The sequence below is a fragment of the Mauremys reevesii genome, linkage group 9 (genome assembly GCF_016161935.1).
Source record: "Mauremys reevesii isolate NIE-2019 linkage group 9, ASM1616193v1, whole genome shotgun sequence".
Classification (NCBI taxonomy): domain Eukaryota; kingdom Metazoa; phylum Chordata; order Testudines; family Geoemydidae; genus Mauremys; species Mauremys reevesii.
Genome location: NC_052631.1, coordinates 21,381,748 through 21,405,667, shown reverse-complemented (window position 1 = coordinate 21,405,667; position 23,920 = coordinate 21,381,748). Strand labels below are relative to the sequence as shown.

The window sequence follows — 23,920 nt, the reverse complement described above, 5'->3', positions numbered from 1 at the left end:
CATGTGTGAAGTGAGATTTTTAAAGGCTTGTAACTTAGCCAAAGTGAGACACTCCTTTATGTAGATAACAAAAAGCCTATCCCCAACACCAGGGTGATTCCCCAATGCCAAATTTCAAGTCCCAGCTTCAAACCATAGATGCACCAGTGTAGTGGTTCTCAAATTTATTTTTTGCGGACCACCTGAAAATTGTTGAGGGTCTCAGCGGACCACTTAATGATCTTTCCAAATGTTGTTTGTACCATTAGCTAACTATTGTAAAGCGCTTTGGATAAAAGAGCTATATTAAAAAAAACCTTCCAGGCACCTAATTAGAGGTTCTCAAACTGTGATCCGTGGATCACCAGTGGTCCGCGAGCTCCTTTCAGGTGGTCTGTGGTTAGTTCCCTCTAAGGTGTGCACCTGGGTGGCCACACATGAGAGAATGAAGTGGAGACACCTGCACAACTCCACTAATTAGGTGCCTGGACCCTGCAGAAGATGCACATGTAAGGTGAGGTGGTGGCCTTGGGGAGAATATAGGGTAGGTGGGAGGGGACAGTGGGGTGAGAAGAGGGGGTGGGGGAAATTTGGGATGTGTAGGGCTGCGGCAGCCAGAGAAAGAGGTGACTTTTCCCAGCTCCTGGGCTGCGGCTGCCAGGTAGAGACCCCACTCCTTCCCAGCCCCAGCTCAGGGGCTGCTGCAGTGGGGAGGAGAGGGAGAGACACCCCCCCCCGTCCTTCCCAGCCCCAGCTCAGGGGCTGCCGGAGCGGGGGAAAGAAGGCACATCCATCACATTAGAAAGGTAAGATTACTGATATTAAAATATGAGTTGTATGCTTCTATTTGAAGAACAAAAAATGTTAATTATTATTAAGGGTTTTTTTATATAGTGCTTTTATCCAAAGCTATTTACAATAGTTAGCTAACAGTACAAACAATTTTTGGAAAGATCATTAAGTGGTCCACCGAGATCCTCAGCAATTTTAAAGTGGTCTACAAAAACGAAAGTTTGGGGGAATCGCTGCACTAGAGCTTCTCAATGAAATGGTTGTAAGAATTTTTCTCTTTAAATATGGGGAAAACAATGTATTTTTCCCTAATATTGTTTTTGGAAAGGCTAGACCATCTTTGCTGAAACTTTGCAAAAAGCTTCAAATTGAGGCAGACACTCAGCATGGAACATATCTGTCTGAATCATTAATGTTTGGAAATGTTATAAGCAACTGAAAACAGGGTTTTTTAATGGGAAGTGTCAGGCTACCTTAACTATAGGTGGCACTACCAGCTCTACCTACAATATGCACCACTGACCTGATTCTGCAGCCTTTAATCATGGTGAGTAGTGTATACTCACATTAGCAGTGCCATGAAGATAACTTGCCAGCAGAAAGGGTTGCAGAATCAGGCTGTGAGAATCTTTAATTACATGATCACACTATCTTAAGGGTGTGTGTGTTTGGTTTGGAAAACATGCTATTACACTATGTTATCTGAAAAACAATATGTGAACACATAATTCAAGGCTGTGAGTTGAATCCATTCTTGAGTAAACTCTATTTTACCTGAGATTAGTTTGCGGCATAGTTATTTGCAATGCTTACATGCAACTAAGTAAGTAACTTTGGTATTTCCTGAATTTAGGGTTCCTAACTCTGCAACTTTAAAATTGCATTAAGAAAGTATTTTGAATGTATTTATTTATAAATACACAGTGTGAGTGCGCAAGACCATACAATATAAATTCTTAACTGGGCTCTTTATTAATATGGGGAGTGGTTAACAGGAAGAAATACTTTACAACTAGGCTATGTTACACACTGTATCAACACTCAGTCATTTGCTTGCTCTTGGATCCCATTGCCCCCTATAAATTATTGTAAGAATCACTAATGGAACTTGTCCTTTTATGGCAACAGAAATAAGAACAAAAATATATATATTCACCAGATTTTCTTATATCTGTCTCCTCAGTATCTGCAGACAAAAAAGCCTTCTAATTATTTAAATACAAATTATATAATCAACTTGCAAGAAATATAAATAGACTGCTGGTAATATAACGCATACATCAAAACATTCATGCCTTTCACCAACAGTAATCGCTTCCTGCAATTCTTTTTCTGCTCATCCTGTTTTGCCACTTTTGCTGCCAATTTTTAAGTGTACTTATGACCTCTTGTTGCTTAGGACAACTATTGTGATACAAAAAATGATTTCAACAAGTATTGTGTCTAGAATAAAACAACTTTAGCCTTTTTTTTATTACTTCTCTGTGTAAATCCTTACTCATGAAAGAGAATGGGATAAACTCAGAATAATGAGAATGAGAATAATTTGAGCACATAAAATATTATTCGGCTTTTCAGTATCTAATCACTGAATTGATCATGGTAAATAATTGGTTTGAAATTATTTAAATAAACAGTAGTGTTTTAATCATTTAAGATCAATCTAAAAGCTTAAAAGAGTGCAAGGAAATACAGATACTGCAACATAATACTCACCTGACTCACTTTCAGAGCTACTTTCGGAGTTATTTTCAGAACTGTCTTCTCCTTAATAAAATTACATCCCATTAGCCATGGTAATAATTAAATAACTTCACAGATAAGCAAAACATAAATTTTGATATTTAAGCGGATTAGCTGAGCAACAAGTTATATACATGAGAGAGAGAGAGTAAGCTTTCTTGCTGGGAGTATACAACACCAATGCTCCAGAATCTTCACTGGCTTGTATTGATTTATGAGTAAAGTTTAAGATGTTGGTTATGACATATAAAGCCCTTAATGGTTTGGGAACTTCCTACCTGAGAGACCACCTCTAGCCTCACAACATAAAGCCCCCAGTTCAGCAATCTAAGCTATGGCTGTCCCACAGCAGGCATACTGGGGAAAGAATTCCATGAACCCTCTCCCTATTCTAGCATATCTGCACAGACTAGCCATGATTTGATCCACAGACAGTGAATGTGTTGCAAAAAGGTTTCATTACATTTAAAAGTGTAAGCTGAAAAGAAAACATTGGTAAGAAACAAACACAATTTGAGGAGTTAGCATAAAATTGATATCACAGGCTTACTCTATCAAAACATCATGAGAAATTCCTCCCTTTATTTATATAACACCTCAGCGACATGATAGACCTTATTTAGACGCCTTAAAAAAGGATCAGAACAGCAGGTCAAGCCTGTTCTATAAAGTCTGGTGTTGACCAAAATGTAAAATATCCCACACTCAAAAAGGAGAATATTATATGGATAATCTGCTTGCAGTTTTCAATGGATTCTTCAATAAGACTTGGAGCTTTAGTAAGAATACTACTTTTCTGCTTACCTGATTTACACTCTTGAGCTGAGTCATCCTCTCTAGTGCCATAACTTTCTACTTTAGAAAAAGAAATACAGCAGAGGATAAAATATGTATGTTTCACAAGAAAAATGAAAGAATAGATAACGTTTTCAAATACATACAAACAGTTAAAATCCATGAGCCTAGACCAGTGGTTCTCAATCTATTTTTATGCAGCCCACAGTGTTACCTGGGCCCAAAGTTGAGAACCACAGCTCCCCCAAACATGCCTGTAGGAGCTGGATTTTATAATGTATTATAAGAATTAATGTATCATTTGATTTCATCCTGTCAGCCACCCTTTTTGAATAGCAGAAAGGAATGACAGGCCAGAACAATCCTTAGGAGTGATTATGGTCACTCTTTTGTTTTAGGATGTGTTATAATGTCTACTATGGTTTTCTATATGTATTACAAATTAGGCACTCTAGTTAAATATACATTTCTTTGTTTTAAGGTTTAGCAAGTAAGAGACAGGATTCTCTATTCTCAACTGATTAAATCAGAACAAAGGACAGGATGACCCTCTCAGATGTGTATTGGAATGTTTACACCAATTAAGAAGTAACCGGTCCCATAGACTTCAACAAAGGAAAAAAAACCTATAAGAACCAGGGTGCTTGGCCATGAGTTTTGGGTTCGTCCTGCCACACTCCAGGAGCATCGGATCGCGACCGACACTGGTAACTATGAACATCACTGGCAGGACTCTGTGTGTGTGTGTGTGTATGTATGTATGTGTGTGTGACTGAAAAGTATATGCTAACTGTTGTATTTTCAATAAATGCTGCGTATTTACCTTCCTCTATAAAGATCCCGTGTGCTTTGTATGAGCATAACACGCCCACAGAGCCATATGCGCAGCGCCTCCCGCCCAGAGCCCCCTCCACAGAGCGGGGCCAGGAGCGGAGCCCTGGGTGAGGGGCCAGGCGGCAGCCCCAGACTGCAGACCCTGCGGGGCTGGCTGGCAGCCCTGACCCCGACCCCACCACATCTGCCTGGGCGGCCTGGACCCTGCTGCACCAGGTGGCCAGGCAGCCAGGAACCCAGACCCCGCCGCACGAGCCCGGCAGCCTTCAGCACACAGCTAAGAACATACATATAAGAACATAAGAACAGCCATACTGGGTCCGACCAAAGGTCCATCTAGACCAGTATCCTGTCTTCAGACAGTGGCAAATGCCAGGTGTTCCAGAGGGAATGAGCAGAACGGGTAATCATCGAGTGATCCATTTCCAGTCACTCATTAACAGCCTCTGGCAAACAGCGGCTAGAGACACCATCCCTGTCCATCCTGGCTAATAGCCATTGATTGACCTATCCTCCATGAATTTATCTAGGGCTAGGTCTACACTAGAGGGGGGTGTCGACCTAAGATATGTAACTTCAGCTACACGACCACTGCCGTTCCCCCATCGACTCCGCTTCCACCTCTCGCCACAGTGGAGTTAAGGAGTAGACAGCAGAGTGATCGGAGATCGATAAATTGATCCCCGATAGATCGATCGCTACCCACCAATCCGGTGGGTAGTGTAGATGTACCCTGGTTCTTTTTTGAACCCTGTTATAGTTTTAGCCTTCACAATATCCTCTGGCAAAGAGTTCCAAAGGTGGACTGTCTATTGTGTGAAGCAATACTTCCTTTGGTTTGTTTTAAACATGCTTCCTATTAATTTCATTTGGTGACCCCTAGTTCTTGTGTTATGAGAAGGAGTAATTTAATTACATTATGGTCACTATTACCAAGCGGTCCAGCTATATTCACCTCTTGGAGCAAATCCTGTGCTCCACGTAGGACTAAATCAAGAATTCCCTCTCCTCGGTTCCAGGACTAGCTGCTCCAAGAAGCAGCCATTTAAGGTGTCAAGAAACTTTATCTCTGCATCCCATCCAGAGGTGACATGTACCCGGTCAATATGGGGATAGCTGAAATCCCCCATTATTATTTTTTTTATAGCCTCTCTAATCTCCCTGAGCATTTCACAGTCACTATCACCATCCTGGTCAGGTGATTGGTAATAGATCCCTACTGCTATATTCTTATTATTTGAGCATGGAGTTATGATTCATAGAGTTTCTATTGTACAGTTTGGTTCATTGAAGATTTTTACTTCATTTGATTCTACACTTTCTTTCACATATAATGCCACTCCCCCACCAGCACAACCTATTCTGTCCTTCCGATATATTTTGTATCATGGTATTACTGTATCTCATTGATTATTCTCATTCCACCAAGTTTTTGTGATGCCTATTATATCAATATCCTCATTTAATATGAGGCACTCTAGTTCACTCATCCTATTATTTAGACTTCCAACATATGTATATAAGCACTTTAAAAACTTGTCACTTTTTAGCTATCTGCCATGACATGATGAAATTGAATGGGACTTTTTCATTTGACTTTTTCTTATCAGATCCTGCCCTTATTTTATTATCTTCCATCCTCTCCTCCTTACTAGGACATAGATTTACCTGGAGATGGGAATACATGATAACGTAATCTTACATAAAGTAGCCAAATGCCCTGTTTTACAAGGACAGTTCTGGTTTTTCAAATGATAGCCTACTGTCCCAAGAACTTCTTCTGGGACACACAAAATGTTCTGGCTTTTCATTTCATCAGTCAAAATGCTTTGGGTTTTTTTAATAACTACAAAATGTTTCTTCAAGAATATGCTCTGTGTTTACCAGGAACAGTATTAATTGTGATGAACAGTTCGGAGTTCAGACAAATGTTAAATGACTTTATGGAAATCAATCTTTTGCTCAAAATGGTTATTAATGACACTGGTCCAGTGTTTCATGACAAACTTATTCAGAACACCGGATTACTGAAAAACATCCTCTCACTTGAGAAATACACACGTTGCTGCTGAGTTAGGAGCTGGCGATAGCAACGTCAGCACATATTTTAAAAGAGTGCACTTTTGTAGGAGTTTTGTAACCCTAAAAAATTGGTCATAAAAGTGTCCCAGTTTTTGTTTTCGAATGACACCTTTCATCCTATGGATTGATGTGTGTTTAAAGTAGGGAATGTGGGCACACATTATGCTTCTTTTGGCACAGCATCTGGCCATAACCAGATCAGATGGCTCATGATATTTGGGGCGAGTTAACCTGTGGATGAATTACTGAAATGATTTGACAGTAAATTCCTATTTCCTTCTCTCACAGACTCCATAGTTTAGTAATTAATTATGCTAACTCTACCTATTCCTTTTTCCTCTCATAAAGATAATTTTCCTCAAGGAACAACTAAAAACAATCAAGAAGTTAAAAGCTTGCACTTGTGACTTCAGTTATTTTGAGACTTTCTTTTAGTTTTTCAGGAAGCAGAGAATTTGACTACTGCCTACAATTTACCCTTGTAAATTGATACTTATTGAACTATTTTCACTCTCCTTTTAAAGACTTCTTCACTATTGAATGTACCCTTTGAAATTCTGCCAATCCAGTGGCTTAAGGAAAGCATAACATTATGTCACCAGAAAATGCAAGGTGTGTAACCAGTAGCAAATTTGAGGCTCTCAATCCTAGGTGCTGAAGATCAGTGAAAAGTGGCAGTGACATATTACAGCTCCAGGAGAGGGAGGAAAGGTCGTGGTCACCCACTCTGTCAGCATGCCTGCCACTAGCGAACAGAGAATGTGATACATAATCATCTAGAATCATTCTGGAGGAGGTCGGTCACTCTTCTTTCACAGCCACACAACTCGTGCCATGACAGCAGAATTACTGATTCCCCTACTCATTACCATAGTACATCCAACAAAAAGAGGAAGCAATTCAGAGATTACAAACCCAGAAGGGATCATTGTGATCATCTAGTCTGACTTCCTGGTGGCGAGGGATAGCTCAGTGGTTTGCACATTGGCCTGCTAAACCCAGCATTATAAGTTCAATCCTTGAGAGCCCATTATAGGGATCTGGGGTAAAAATCTGTCTGGAGATTGGTCCTGCTTTGAGCAGGGGGTTGGACTAGATGACCTCCTGCGGTCCCTTCCAACCCTGCTATTCTATGATAGGCAATGGAACTGTGTTATATGGGGGGCGTAAAATGAAGATGTGAATTAAACAAAGGAATTCAGTTCACACATTAAGAGCATACAAGAATTTAGATGTATAAGAGCATCTGTACAGATCATCCTGACTTTATTGTAGCTATCATAATTTCAAGCTATGTCATAGTTTCTTTTTACACATTTACTATAATTGAAATTGTAAGGGCACTATAGGTCAAATTCAGCCATACCTTATCTCACACAAAACACCTACTAACTTCAGTATTTGGCATTATATGAATAATCCATGCTTTAAATGTGATACACAGAAGTTAGACAAAAACATCATACTGAATTATAAATGCATGATTATCTTTCCGCTAATCATGATACTTTTATAAATAACATGAAAGGAATACATGACGGATCTGAGAAAAATATAAATGATAGAAAACAAACAAAACCCCACAAATTCTTATTCATGAAACTAATGGGATACAAAAGAAATGTAGTTTGGTTAATCAGATTGAGATTCAAGTTCAACAGAGTTGATAATCTAATAACAAATCCATTTGAAACTACTGTATATTTTGAAAAGTTACTGTACCTTTTGCTTTTAAAGAGGAAACATCATCACCACTGGAAGACAAAATGATTGGTACATCAGTAACATATGTTAACATTTTGCCATATTCTGTTACTACAACCAACAAGTGACCAGTCTACAATATATTTAAGAAGAAATATTTTTAAATGTAAACCCAAAAATCAAAATGAAAAATAACTAGCTAAATACCCTGAAAATCTGAAGAGTAATTCTGATGTAGGGCTTGATCCTCCTCTGGGCTGTAAAACTTTGTTCTAATTCTGGTCGTGGGCTTGGTGTTGGGTGGCTGGGTAGTGTTACATGCCCTGTGACATCAGATTCAATGATTTGGTGGTCCCTTCTGGCCTTACACATAATGCTTCTGTGTGCATAGCCACACTGAGGAAATTCTTGCATAAGTAAGGTCTATTCTTGTAAGGATTTGCAGATCAGACATAAACACAGCAGAAAGAACAACTAGTTTGGGTGTTTACTATTATGAAGAGAAAAAAGTATAAAGGATTACAAGGTAACCCAATCCATGTCAAAAATACTTCAGTGTTTTAATAATAACTTTCATAGAATACGGATTTTCTTTAAAAATTTATTTTTACTAGAATATTATGAATCTGCATATGAAATGGCAGAATGTAGCTATCTTATAATATAATGGGAAAAACCAACACAGAACACAATGTCATTATTTGTTGGGGTATCCAAAGAACAGCAAATGTATTATAAACTAAGACTCCAATCCTCCAAATGCTCAAACACATGCTTAACCTTAAGCATGTGAGTAGGCCCATTAACATCAACAGAATGACTCACTTACCTTCAATTAAACTACTTAAGCATGAGCACAAGAGTTTGCAGGTCCAGGGTCTAAGGCACGTGAGTAACTATGCATGTGAGTAGACTCACTGAACTCACTCTAAGTACTCTCACATATAAAGTTAGAGAGACAAGGTGGCTGAGGTAATATCTTTTATTGGACCAACTTCTCTTGGTAAAAGAGACAAGCTTTCAAACTTACACAGGGATATTATCTCACCAACCTTGTCTCTCTAATACCCTGGAACCAAGATGGCTACAACACTGATAACAACGTATCAAGTTATTCATATGCATGAGTGTTTGCAGTACCAGAGTCTAAAGCTATGTTACCTTTTCAATGCTTTATTTCCTATCCATACTTCTACATCCCAGTAAGTTCAAAATACATTAAAATCACATGAAATGATGAAGACCATTTAAAAGTACAAACAAACAATTTAAGTGTTTGTTTCAAGCTCCTTAAGAGAAGAACAAGTAGCACTTCCCCATTAAGCAACTCATAATCCTGACTTTCAATGTGTATCCTATCAAAAACCTGGTCTGAAATTCTGATCCCACTGAAATTAGTGGGAAAACTCTCACAAGGCCTCTCTTTTGCTCAGACTTCCAATTATATGAAAACACATAATATGGACCAAAATCCAATAAAGACTAGATGAGGATAAAAACTCAATTTTATGTGTAACCTAAGAAACCAAGGCAAAAAATTTTAAAAGTGATTTTTGTATGTTCAATCCAAGATAGCGCAGAGGAGCATGATTTTGCACTTTCTGAAAAACAGGACCATTTATGGTGTCTCAAGTTGTGTTGGGCCAGGAAGATGAAAAGCCAGTGAATGAATCTATTGTGCGACACAGCTCTTCAAAATGTAAGAAAATACAAGACAATACTAATATCTGGCAACCCAGTGCCGAACTATATAATCATCATCAAATTCTCCTCCCAGTAACACTAGTACAACACCCCTAGTATCACAGTGAGGAAAACCTTTCATCTAGGCATAATGTTCTGGCGTAAACTAAATCCTCACTGTAATCAGACAGATTGATGGTCTGAAGTTCATTTGTATTCTCTTTTTCTTTCTACTTACCACATTTTCTTTCCTTTAATTTCAACCATTAATTAGATCTTCTTGATCTATTACACTTTATCAAAACAACAGGTGTTTTAATTTCCATATTCACATCTAATTAAGTTGACAATCTGCCTTTTTCCTACTGTGTTCTTATACTATTAATCTAGAACATATGAATTATCATTAACACTATTTAATACCTTGCTCATACACCTACTCTGCTGTATACTTTCTTCTCATTAATGTCTTGTATCACTTCAATCCAATCTATGTTAGTATCTCTTCCTCAGTTTCTGGTGTGGTAAGGAAATAAAGGAAGAGAAAGCAATATAGAGAGAGGCTTGATGTCTTGAACTGTTGTTTCCTTTGATAGCACTTACCTAGGTCTTGTAATGTGGTCCCATTTTATTTTTGTCTTTTTACAATCACAGCTTGCAACACAGCTCAGTAACAGAACTGGTCAATTTTTTAAATTTGAAAACTGCTTTGAAGAATTGCCTATTTTTCAAAATGAAAAATTTCATGGAAAATATGCATTTTCTTTGAAATTTTTCAGGTTTTGATTCTTCATTGTCCTTCTTTCCCCTTTCTCTTCCTGTTGCCTTCCTTATTCTATTTTTTTACTATAAATAAAAAATGGGGAGTAAAGAAAAAGAGGGGAAAAGAAGAATGAGAAAATAGGTTGGGGGAGACAAGAAAACAAACCCCAAATTTTTTCAGAGAAAATGTCAAAGGATTTTTAAAAACTGCAAAAAAACAGTAATATTTTGACCAGCTCTACCCAGTATATATTAAAAAGAGTAAGACACCCAAAAGTAAACTGATGTAGTAACGCTATGAAAGCAGGTACTGTATGTGCACTGATTTGTTCACAGTGTGCCTTGCAGTGAATTTTGGGTTCAAATATCAGAGAAACATACAATCACACTGGCTCCCTTATAGACAGTGCTACAAAATGAAACGACTCTCTGATTATGCAAATTTAAGACTCAAAAACCTCAACAGTGTTCCCTTAATTCTGAGAGTCAGTTTTCAAATTGAAGTAGGATATACACGGATTTCCCTGCCCCAATGTGTTCATTAAGCTCTCTGCATTCTGCTAACCAATATCTGCCAGTGTTGATTTTTAGGTTTGGCTCATTAAGATATTTTGGAAGAACAATTGTGTTGCTTTTTGTATTGCACCAAATTACAAATATTATCAACAACTGTTAAGAAACTCCAAACTCACTTGTGGGCCTCATTCCATGCTGCAAATCACAAGGAGCAAACCAATGAACAAGTGCTATCATGCCTGTGTGTTGTTGGGATGTTTCAAGGTCCAAGCAGAGAGACTCCATTTATGGGGTACCCAAAAATTATCTATCACACATCAGTTTCTGACCCTCCAGACCAAGAGTACTTCCGCTGATGCAGGGAATTCTGAAACTCGTGCATTTCCCTCCACAACTGGTTGAGATAAACCAAATCTTCAGTTATAGGGGACCTTGGTGAAGGATGTATCCAATCCTTGCAGTTGTTCTAAATATTTTTACAGCTACAGAGTCATCAATCTTATCGCTTTGCACAGTTGTCTTAACGGCTGGCACTGGCCCTGGGATCCCTCTGTAGCTTTAATAGCAATTTGTCTAACTGCCAAATACACTTGATGGACCTTGGCACAGGATTCCCTAAGACAATAGACTTGGCAGCCTTGCTCAGTTGGTCTTGTGACATAGGTAGAGCCCTGTGAAACTATTTTTATTTTTTATAAATTTTTGTTTTATTTTGGGGGGATTTTTTTGTCCTTGTGTAACCCACACACCTCCTGGGTGTGGTGTTCTGTCCCATCTACTGGCACCGAGACTATTTAAAAAGAGAGGGAAAATGAGTCTGTCCTACAGCCTTAGCTAACAGCCATTGATTTTTAGCTCATGCTGTAGCAGCTCATGCACTAATCTCCAGAGATCCCCGGTTCAATCCTGCCTGCTGACGACTGGGGTCTGTCGGTGTTATGCTTGCGTTTTACACAGTTTATCCACTTCGGAGCTCGCCCTGCTGCGGGGTGACTTTTTTGCTTTTTTTTCCTTTTATATGTTGTTTTTTGTTTTATTTCGTGTTATTGAGTACAGTATTTGAAAAAAACATGGAGCTCTAGACACGGGTGTGCATCACAAAGCTGTCTTGGAGTTTGTTTTTAAGCTGCTACATTTGGAAGATTCGCTTTCCAGCATTTGGAGTCTGATCCAATTCCTAGTAAAGTCGACGAGAGTTTCAAAACTCCCAACACAGTCAATATGAGTCTCTCCATTGACTTCAGATCCTTGATAAAAAAAAGTAACTAGAGCTGGGTGGGAAATGGGTTTCTCATACTGTGAGAATTTTCTGGATTTTGAAAAAAAATTCTGTTACAAATCAGAATGAAATGTCACAATCTCAAAAATTTTCACAAACCAATAGTCCAAAAATAATTTTTTGATCAGAATGTTTCATTTCAATTCTAACCTCTCTCTATTTTTAACCTTTTTTTAAAAAAAAAAATATACACATGTAAAATGAAAAGTCACTTCAAAGGAAAAAATGAAACTTTTCAAAAACGTCAAAACAAGATGTTTCAACAATTCCAAATGTTTGATATTCAATTTTTTTTAAATCGGATGATTTGTCAGAACCAACCCTTTCCCAGAAAGTTTTGGTTTCAATGAATTAGCATTTTCTTACAAAAAATGTTTCTGCTGAAAATTCCTGACTACCTGTAAAAGTAACCTCCTAAATATAACTGTCAAAGTGCTTTTTCAGGCACAAGAGCTATGCACAGACTTATCTCTCAAGCTGCAGAGCACTATACCCCTTTTACAAATTATTCCACTTGAACTCTACTGGGAATACGTGCAAATCAATTACAGGAAAAGAGAAAAAGCACAAAAATCCATGCAGAGCAACTAGAGGAGTCAGAAAGCATGAGACAACAGAAGGAATTCAGATTTTGGTTTCAAAGAGAAAGACCTCAGAGTAAAAGTAGCCTGCCAAATTTGTTCCATCTTCTCCCTTGTACGTCACTACCTTGTACTACCCTGCACTTTATAGATATGCCCACTGAAAGCAATCAACAAATATCACGTGGTATGTGGGTAGGTTGAAACATCATTATTTGCTGGATCAGTAATAAAACAATTCCAGTTTACGTACAAAAAAAATCCACCAACTCAATCCAGCTAATTTAAGACTATCACTACAAGTAAGAAGTTCCTTAACCAGTCATTTTATAATGTGTCAAGACAGAATTTACCTCTTATATGATTAAATTATTCCCAGCAGTGGTAACATGAAATTTAAATATGCTGCTATATATCTGATTATTTGCAGAATCTATTTTTTATTAATTACACAAATGTGTTTATATTGCTTCCATGTTCCTTCTACACTCTTCACATACTAAAGAGGGATGACAGATTTAATACTGCTTATCACAATCACAATATATAATCAGATGATACTTCAACAATTTTTGTCTAAGTATGGAGTGAAAATCAGGCCCTTGTAATTAAGTTACATAGTTCCCTTAATGTTGTAGAGATAAGATTAAAAATTAACAAAGTCTGTTAATATACAACCAGATAGTTCAATATGCTGTTATGCCACTTTCTGTTTGCTACCAATTTTGGTATATGCCAGTTACTATTTATAGTTATTGGTTGGCATTAAAAACAGTGCATTGCTATATATACAATTGCTAGCTGTTCCTTCCCAATTATAACCTGTCTTCTCAAAAAAACACATTCAGGCTTCTTCTGATAATTGGGGTTTTTGGAAAATTGCATCAACATATAAAATGTAATTCTTAAATGCAACATTTTGTTTAAAAAAATAAAGATTGCATATGATGCTGAAGGAAGAAAACTCCTGCAGAGTCTTTAAAAGATTTCTTTCAGTCAGAAAGTTTATTACTCAAAGCATGCCTGATACATATATGTATGATATGCCTCTGTAATGCAAATATGTGCAATATTTTGTATTATACTCAGAGTGCAAGAAACTGAGAAACTAAAATGATAGACCAACTATTTTTTTAAGATAACTATAAGTAAATAGAAGTCTGATTTGTGCTGATATAATCAATATCATAATGGATACTGATTTCTTTAAAACGCAAAGGACAATCTAAACCACAGGCTCTCCTCCTTCCTCAGTTACTGCTGCCAGGGACTTTCTGCTTTGTTGCAGTGGTCGTCCATGAAAGAGAATATTGTTTTCCAGGGGCCGATTTTTTTTTGTTTGTTTTTTTAAGTATTTAGACAGTGCAGTAGGAACCATATTTGCAATGCTGTCTTTTAATTGTTAGTTAAGAAGATAATCAAAATACCACACTGTATGTCACTAAAACAACTACTTTATTGGTGCAGAAAAAACAAAGACACTGTTCCTAACAAGCACAAAAAGAGTGCTACTCCAATGAGCAAAAAGCCTGAGGCAGCACCAGGAATGGAGCACGCAATTCAGATTTTCAATTCAATTTTCCAAGATATTACCATTGTTTAAAAAAAAAACACTATTATTATTATTAAATATGTTTATTGGTAGTAATAGCAGCTGTAGTAGTGAGCATTTATACAGCACCACAAACAGAGGTGGTAACTGAAGCCACGGAAGGAGAGGCGGCCTTGGGAGAAAACAAAGAAAAAGAAGAGAAGGAGACTGAGAATAAAGCCTGGGCCTGTTAATGTCCTCAGATTTCCCTGACCCTTTTCAATCTGTGTTTCAGCCAAGGTATGGCTCAGAGATTGTGCACCACTGAAACCAGCACAATCTCCTTCCAGTAATGCACAAAGATGAGACACCCACATGACTTTTCCAGATCTGTCTGCTGACTTTAATACTTCTAACCATGAGGTGGTATTGATGCAGTTGCAGATGTTGGAGTTGCTTTAAGGGACTCTATTCATTTCTCTTTGCAAGGACTTTGCTGTTTTTACAAGATGACTGTTCATCAGCCTCAGGTACTCTCATTTATAGGGTTCAACAAAGGTCTATGTTGTCATTTCTCCATTCTACTATTCACCCTAAGAGGCTGCTGGGGAAAGAGTGAGATATTTAGATTGCTGTATCCATCAATACACAGATGACACAAAGCTCCATGTGTCTCTCTTGTCAAAACCAGGCCAGTTAGTAACTCAGCTTTCCCAGTGTCCATTTGAGATGAGAGCATAAGCCTGTTCTGGAGAATTCAGGAAACATTCAGAGAAAACGGCAGATTTAATATTGTGTCCCTTCTACTATCACTGAAGTTCACGGTTCAGGAGTTTTTCTGAATCTTGAGCTGCTTTTGGACATCCAAATAACAATGGTAGTCCTTTTTTTTTCAACTGACTTCACTTGCCAAGGAATTCCTCCTGGAACTAACTAGCCATTATCTACCTGGCCACTAACATCCATGTTTTTGTCTCAGAGATTGCATTATTGCAAAGCACTCTACATAGGACTCCACCTGAATACCATTTCGAAAATTCAGGTAGTGCAGGATGCAGTTACTTGCTTACTCAGAGGTGTTTCATGAAAAGAGATCACACCTATGCTCTGGATATTTCACTGGCTCCCAACTCATTTCTGGGTACAATTTAAGGTGTTGGTATAGACCTATGAGTCTTTTATGGTTTCAGTCCTAAGTATCTAAAAGTCAATAGGACTTAGTTGCTTTAACTTGCAGCTGAGATCAACTGGGCATCATTTGCTGAAGATCCCTAGAATTACTAGCTTAAGTTGGTGATAAGGTATTCTCAACAGAGGGCCCTCAAATCTGTAATTCACTTCCCCCTTTGGTCTGGCAAAGCCGACATTTGTTAACCTGCCAGACCAACTGCAAGGATCATCTAATCACTCAAGGCTTTCCTGAGGAGAGTAGGGTAAGCAGGGGCAGACAGTTTTTTACTGTAATTTTTTTGACATTTTCTTAATATATATTACTACTGTTATAAATCTCATGTAGTAAGTGTTTTTATGTTACATGTCAGGTTAGCCACACAGAGACAGAGGTGAAATGGACACTAGCAACAACTTAATTGTAAAAAAAAGGGTGGATTGTCTCCAGCACTAGGGAAAGATGTACTGCAATATTCTTCACACAAAGCCACCTACTGACTAAACAATGTAATGCAATTTCAACTTTCCAACTCTCTCTTTTTCTTTTCCACATTTTAACAATTTTAAAACCAGAAAACTATTTTTTCAAACTAATTTTAAATCTAAACAAATTTTGGTCTGTTACTCATCCCTAAATCATAGGGTTTTTTTTAACTATGCAACTAGAACAGGTAACAAGGTGGTGACTAGTCTGCCTTTTGTTTGCAACAGCTGTCTCTGGGAGGTGTGGAACAGGTGAATCTTCTTCTCCTGGTTCTGCATCTGCAATTTGTAGGTTGCTCAGTTTTGATTGTTGACTCAAGGAACTGAAGATACTGAAAGCTGCTGAAAGCCCCACTGTATGTCTCAACAGTGTATTATCTGGGTGTGATGCTTGCAGACCAGGTCCCAGCTCATGCCAAGACCCAAGACCTCATTGAACACTGACAAATGCATAGCTGGAAACCAGTCTGGCTTATCTGTGGGTTAATATAGTTAAAACAGATATTATAAGAATTTGTTTAGACTTTATGAAATGCTTGTAGGATGGTGCATGCATTAATCTGACTTATAATATCTGTATCCCATGGTATAAAGTTATATTGAGTGTTTGCATTGTAAACCTCTGTAAAAAGGAAAAGAATTAATTAAGGTAAAGTTCTCGTCCTGCACACAAAATGGCCCATCGAAGGCAAATGAGACATTGTGTAGCATCAAGGGACAGAGACCTAGTCGATGGCATTCCTAAATCACTCCAGGAAGGGGAGGCATGCACACGAACTCATCCCAGCAGCTTGGATTTTGAGGTGAAGGGGATAAATATCCATGACAAGGAGAAACGGGGTCTCTTTATGCTGTCTGGACTCTAAGTCTATGTCTATGCGGTAAGTCGACCTATGCTATGCAACTCCAGCTACGTGAATAACATTCCTGGAGTCGACATACCTTAGGTCGAGTTACCGCGGGTTCTACACTGCAGGGGTTGACGGGAGAAACTTTCCCGACTTACCTTACTCTTCTCGTCAGGGACAGGGTACAGGGGTCTTCACTGGGCCCACTAAATCGACCGCTGGTGGATCGATCTCAGGGCATTGATCCTGGCCATAGTGTAAACACAGCCTCAGGGGCAAAGATTCCTAAACATAAGCAAGAGATCCCCATGCTGCTTGGCAGGGGTCAGCCCTAGGACATATAGAGCCACTTATTATTGAAGTTTATATTTCCTTTTTAAATCTAAGCCTGCAACTCATTTGTGTGTATATATTTCCTGTTTTAATTCTGTAAATAACTCATTTCTTTTTCCTAGTTAATAAACTTTAGTTAGATTATTACAGGACTGGGTACAGGCATTGTCATTGGTTTGAGATGTGAGTATAATTGATCTGGGATAAGTGACTGGTCTTTTCTGTTGATAAGGATAGAAGTTTCCGGTCAGTTATCAGTTTAACTGATATCTGTAGAAGTTCTTATATTGCACTCCACACACTTGCCAGGCACTCCTTTTCAAACTGTGCATATTCTTTTTCTGCTTTGCAAGTGTACAAGAGCAGAATGCACCACCAAGGCCACAGCTACTGGCACTAGCACAGAGAACTGACAGTTTGTTTACATCGTAGAACATTAAAAGTAGAGCAGTTGAGATCACTTCTTTTTCCTTTTTGAAGGAAGTCTTCTGATTTTGTACCCGCAGCCAGGATGTATTGGACCTTAATAGTTTATCAGAGGTTCTCTCACTGTAGAAAGATCTTGCAGGTATCAGCCAAGATAATTTACCATCCCCAGTATGTATCTCAGTTCTGGTACATTCAATTCTCTAACTGTTTTTACTTTCTCAAGGGTAGGACTAATGCCATCTTTGGTTACTTTCTGTCCCAAAAATTCAATTTGGTATAGGCAGAAAACACACTTCTCTTTATTTAGCTTGAGTACAGACTCACTGATTAAGCTCAGAACTTTGTTGAGGGTTTTATGTTCTCCCAATGATGACTTGTACACTTTTAAAATATCATCCCTAAAAACGACAACCTCATTTATGTTCTTAAGCAGCTCTGCCATCTTTCTTTGGAAAATTTCAGGAGTGCTGGTAATCCCAAAAAGTAATCTTTGAAAGCAAAATCTCCCAAACAGCATAATGAATGTAGTCAGTTTAGTACTCTCTTTGGCTAAAGGAATTTGCCAGAAACCATTTGAGGCATCTAGCTTGGAGAATACAGTAGCTTCTGCCACTTTAGGGAGGAATTCTTCTAGTATTGGGAGGATATATTTTTCTATCACTACTGCTTCATTAAGTCTTTTATGATCCACACAGATTTGTATATTCCCATTTTAACTCATAATAGGTACCATCAGTGTGTACCATGCAGTGGGCTCATATATTTTCTCAATTATATCATTCTTTTCCATTCTCTTTAACTAGTTTCTACTTTATGAAGTAATAGGATAGAAATTCTGCAGGGCATATGTATGCTATATGGTTCAGCACTATCTCTTAAGATTATTTCTACTGGATCTCCTTTTAAAAGTTCAATATCACCAAATAGTCCATCAATTTCTTCCACCTTTCTCACTAGACCCATCATGGCAACCATACTAAGACAATGGAGATTGTCAGCCTCCAATCCTCTAATCACATACACAATAAAATTAAAGCTTTTGTCTTTGTCTACTGTTTCTGAGGAAAACTGTCCAATGCAGTTCAAATACCACTGAGGCTGTTTAGGCCAGCATCTGCTTGTTTCAGCTCCATAACTGTAAGTCCCTTCTGATATGACTGTTACATCTACATCCAAATCTATTTGAAAATGAAGACTCTTTCCATAAATATTCAGTTTCATCCTCCAGGAAGGCTCTGTGTCATTACACATGATTGATCCAAGACTAAATGGCTCTTGATTCACAAGGTATGTCTACACAGTACAGTGAGTCTCAAAGCCTGGGTTGACAGACTCAGGTTTGCAGACTCGTACTACAGCAGTAAAAACAGCTGTGCAGAAGTTCTGGCTCAGGCTAAAGTTTGGGCTCTGAAGCCCAGCCCCCTTCTAAGCTTCAACCCAAGCCCAAACATCTACACGGGCAGTTCTCAAACTGTGGCTCAGGACCCTAAAGTGGGTCATGACCCAATTTTAATGGAGTCACCAGGGCCAGCATTAGAGTTGCTGGGACCTGGGGCTGAAGCCAGAGCTCTACCCCCACCTGGGGTGGCACAGTTTGGGCTGCGGCCCCCAATCCGCCCACCCAGGGCTGAGGGGTTTGGGCTCTGCTTCCCCCCCACACACACACTTGGGGTTGTTAGAAGGGAGTCGCAGTGCAATGAAGTTTGAGAACCCCTGATCTACCCAGCTATTTTTAGTCCCATAGCATGGGCCCTGCAAACCCAAGTCTGCCAACCTGGGCTCTGAGATTCACTGAAGCTCCCTGTGTAGTTGTACCCTCAGCAGTCACTTCCCATACTGCCTTTATGTGGCAGACAGTGGCAAAATGTTCAATTTTTGTGGATTTACAGCATTTGGCTGCTTTAGCAGAGCAAACATCTCTTGGACTGTGATCTTTTCCACATCTTGTGCATCTAGTCTGAAAAGTTAGATTTTGCCCAGGGCTTATCCCACATCGCTTTGAGAACTTATTACAATTGCTTTTTGCAGCTGTATTATATCTCCTGTAGTGATTCTCTTTGTAAGTCACTTTGTCTAGGCTACTTTCTGGTGGCCACTGGTCTCTATTTTGATGTTTAATATTTCCAGATGTCTCTCTTAACTTTCAGTTTCTCTGGAAGTCCCTTATCTAAAATGCCAATCACTACTGTCTCTAATGTGCTCTTCCCTTTTTGTCTTCAAAGTCACAGTTTTCTGCCAGGCCATACAAGCCTCTCATAAAAGAATCCAGACTCCTCACATTTTTGGACATGCTGGTAGAAACATGCTCACTCATAAACCACCTTACGGGGAGGTATAAAAAGCTCATAAACTTAGCTAGCACCAAAGCATAATTGTTCCTGTGGGTCTCCTCTCCAAAGGTAAAGGATTTAAAGATATGTTCAGCTTTCCTGCCCATGGCCATAGACTACAAAACTACACTGCACCTCCCCGCTCTTCTCTGATGTGGAAACATGCAAATTGCTCCTTCCAATCAGGCCAGCCTAATGGTCTGTTGAAGCTAAAGCTCTCTGGTGAACGGAACTTTGGCAGCTTGACAAAATTCTGCACCGTCTATTGTTTGTCTTCTGACACCGTGTCAGGTTAGTCACGCAGAGGCAAAATGGACATTAGCAACAATAACTTTACTGTAAAAAAAGAATGTAGACTGTCTTCAGCACTCTTCACATCACATCACTAAACGTTATAATGCAGTTTAAACTTTCCATCACAACATGTAAGTAGATAACTCAAAAAAATGAAGGGCAGTATCAATGTAAAATTTGATATGTGAGTATTTGATTGAAAATGTGTCAATGCCCATAACATTTCAATTGGCCTCCAGTCTCTTCTCAAAGCAACTGTAGTTCAGTAAAAACGTTGTAAGTACAAGTAAACATTTTTATGTAATGAGCAGCTTTCAAATTTTAAACTCTAAGTTATTTCTGTGTTGGAATAATAAACAGGTAAATGAGGTTGTGTAATTTACTTTAGTTTTATCTTCACACTAAGCAGAAAAGTGACAGAACATGAATCGCTGACACTTTCTGCTTGCGCTTTATTAGCAGAAAAGCTGCTGTTAGATAAATCCTGGGAGCCCAGAGAGAGCCTATAGGCAGTGGTGGCCTTTTTCATCTCAAGATGTCACAGGACCCACGACTTTCATTCTCTTTCTGACTCTCCTCTCTCATCCAGCCCTATGTTTGGAATTCAGTGGATCAGGTCTACTTGCTGCTACTTGTGCTTATCTGATGCAATGGGTACAAATAACCTGGGCAATAAATACTGGGCATTTAGCTACAATCATTAGTAGTCCCCCAGCAACTCCTATACTTACCTTGATTCTTTAATACAAGATAAAACTGTTTCTTCCTAGGACTTTCAAGGTGGTCAATGGGGTTTTCACATTCCGCTACCCATCATCTACTGACATACATTAGGGACTCTGAGCATTGGTTTTACTAAATAAGATCTAATCTTCATTGGAAAGTTTCCATTCTTTCCTTTTTATTTCTCCACACCTCCTTTCAGTTGAACAGTTACATGCCCCAGTGAAAAAAGAGACAGGAAAAATTAAACAAAGAAAAAAATGAGATGCAACTCAAGATAATAGATTGTTACCCAAGACCAGCCATTTACTATCTATTGGAAAGGGATTTTCAGACAGAATTCTTCTGGGGCAACCTCATGCATCTCAGTGTGCTCAATAAATGAACCAGAGGATTATTATTCTGATCCTCCAGCTGCTACTGGAACAGAAACCGAAACAGTTTTGCAGATAAACAGTGGTTATGGTTAAGGCTTTGCAGGCAAAGCTAAATGTTTATGCATATAAACTGTTGAAGTTAAAACTACCCAATGCAAACACTTGTTCTTATGTTTTACAAACTAGACAGCACTAAACTCCCTTATATATATATAGAGAGAGAGAGAGAGAGACCTATCTCATAGAACTGGAAGGGACCCTGAAAGGTCATTGAGTCCAGCCCCCTGCCTTCACTAGCAGGACCAAGTACTGATTTTACCCCAGATCCCTAAGTGACCCCCTCAAGGAGTGAGCTCACAACCCTATGTTTAGTAAGCCAATGATCAAACCACTGAGCTATCCCTCCCCACTTGGGAAACACTTTTATTAATGTAAGAAAAAAGTTGGTATAGAAGAGCACAGAAAGAAACCCCATATCACAATATTTGCAAGGCTGATCCATGTATTCATGCTTACTATGCCTGGACAGAAGAAGAGTCTAAGGCCTGGTTTACACTGGGGGGTGGGGGTGGGGGGGAATTGATCTAAGATATGCAACTTCAGCTACAAGAATAGTGTAGCTGAAGTCAACGTATCTTAGATGGAATTAAAATTACTTACTTCGCATCCTCGCAGCGCTGGATCGACAGCTGCGGCTTCCCCGTCGACTTTGCTTCCACGTCTCGCACTGCTGGAGTTCAGCAGTCGACAGGAGAGCAATCGGGGATTGATTTATCGCGTCTACACTACACGCAATAAATTGATCCAATACATAGATCACTACAAGCCGATTAGACGTAGACGTACCCTTAGGGAGAATACAGAACTATGGGTGGGGGAGGAGTTTATTTAGTTTGACATTGTTATGAGCTGTTTATTGTTTTAGCTTTTGTATGTGCTTTTAGAACCCATCAGATAAGTGCATTTTATATGCTGAATAATAAAAAAAAATGAGAATTCTATATATTACTGAACAACCTACAATGGCTGAAATTGTTTTGGAGGGAAAATTTGTAACTTTCTTTGGACATGTATAAAACGTTCATATTTTGGGGGCTTCTTAAAAATCTGGATCACAAGCAACCTTCATGCACACTCATTTTAATGTTTTTTTCAATAATTTTTCCGTGAATGTTTTCTTTAAATCAGTAAATTAAAAATAAATATTTTTGATCAGAAACTTCATCTGGTTCTGCACTTCGTTTGTGTACCTCATGTCAGAAGATAATTTTTTTTCAGAAATTCAGATCTTTAACTTTGACAAAGTGACATAGAAGCACCTGTTCCCCTCCCTGTGTTATTATATGATGCCAATCACTTTTGGATCTGAGCATCTGTCTTGCAGTAATGAGTGTATCTGTCTCCCCCGGTAGGGAAGTGCTATTATTCCCACTTTGCACATGGGAAACTGAGGCAAGGGATATATTAAATGACCTGCCCAAGATCACACGGGAAATCTTGGGCCGAGGGGGAGGCAGTTCCCCGTGAGATACAAGCCGTCGCTCTGGACAGGCAGCCGGGCCCATGCGCGGAACCTGCTACCAGCCCTTCCTTACACTCGCGGTAGCCTCGAGCAGGGCTTGTCCATCTCTCCCTTGCAGGCTGGTACCTGGGAGGGGTGGAGGCATCGCTGCATCTAGAGGCCTCCACTTCCCATTCCGCCAGCTTCTCGGGGGTTCGGCGGCGGAGGAGGGGGCCGGTGACGGCCCGCCCGGGCACACTCCCCTGGGGAGCTCAGCGGGCGCGCAGCCCCCCTGCCCGTGCCCAGCAATGGCGCCCTTTGTTGTCCCTGTGCGGCGGCCGCCCCCTGCCGCATCCCATCCCAGCGGCCGCCAGGGCTTCCCGCGCCCCGGCCCGACTCAGCCGCCTCCCCCTGCGGCAGAGGCCGCCCAGGCCCGGCCAGAGAGCAGGCCGGAGAGCGCGGCGCTTTGTCCCTGGTACCCAGGCTGCTGCCCTGACCCACGTTCCCGCGGCCGGGAGCAGCGGGGCTGCCCATCCCCCGGCAGCCAGGTGCAGCCCGCGCCCGGCCCCCGTCGCACGCCCAGCCCCTGGACCCCGCTGCACCGCGCGCCCTGGACCCCGCCTGCTCACCTGCCCTGCACATCCTGACACTCCTGGCCGCTGGTCATCGTGGCCCGGCCCGGCAGCAGCGGGCGCGAACGGCTCGCGCAGGCTGTCGCGGCTGCAGCTGGAGGCGCCGCGCGGCCTTACGCCTCAGCGCGGGACTCCGGAGGGGAGGGAGGATGGGGGAAAAAACAACGGAAGCCTCTGGTGGGGAAGCGGTCGGGTCCCTTCACCGGGGAACGCGCATCCCCCGCCGGGCTGCTGCTCCCGCGGCAGGGACCAGGCGGCTCCCGCCCGCAGAGAAGGAAGAACTGCTGCGGTCGGAGACTGGCGCGCTCCCAGCGCGGTTGGCAAGCACCTCCAGGACTAGGACTCAGGAAACCAGGGTTCTGGTCCTGCCACTGCCTGCCCGAGACCTTGGGCAAGTCCTCTCTCTTTGCTTCAGTTTCCCTATCTGTGGACAGGGCATAATGAGCCCAACCTCCTTTGTAAAGCACATTGACATCTACTGATGAAAAACCTTATTTAAGAATTAGGTGGTGGTGTATT

General features: G+C 40.2%; 1 long non-coding RNA gene across 1 annotated transcript; it reads right to left on the bottom strand.

Annotated features, from left to right (window-relative positions):
- Positions 1-1,923: 1,923 nt before the first annotated feature.
- On the bottom strand, positions 1,924-23,653 carry LOC120372312. The gene is made up of 5 exons (XR_005584850.1): positions 23,399-23,653; positions 7,948-7,979; positions 3,319-3,366; positions 2,488-2,538; positions 1,924-1,957 (listed from the first exon to the last, which is right to left on the bottom strand). It is a non-coding gene; the product is annotated as an uncharacterized LOC120372312 (long non-coding RNA).
- Positions 23,654-23,920: the final 267 nt, after the last annotated feature.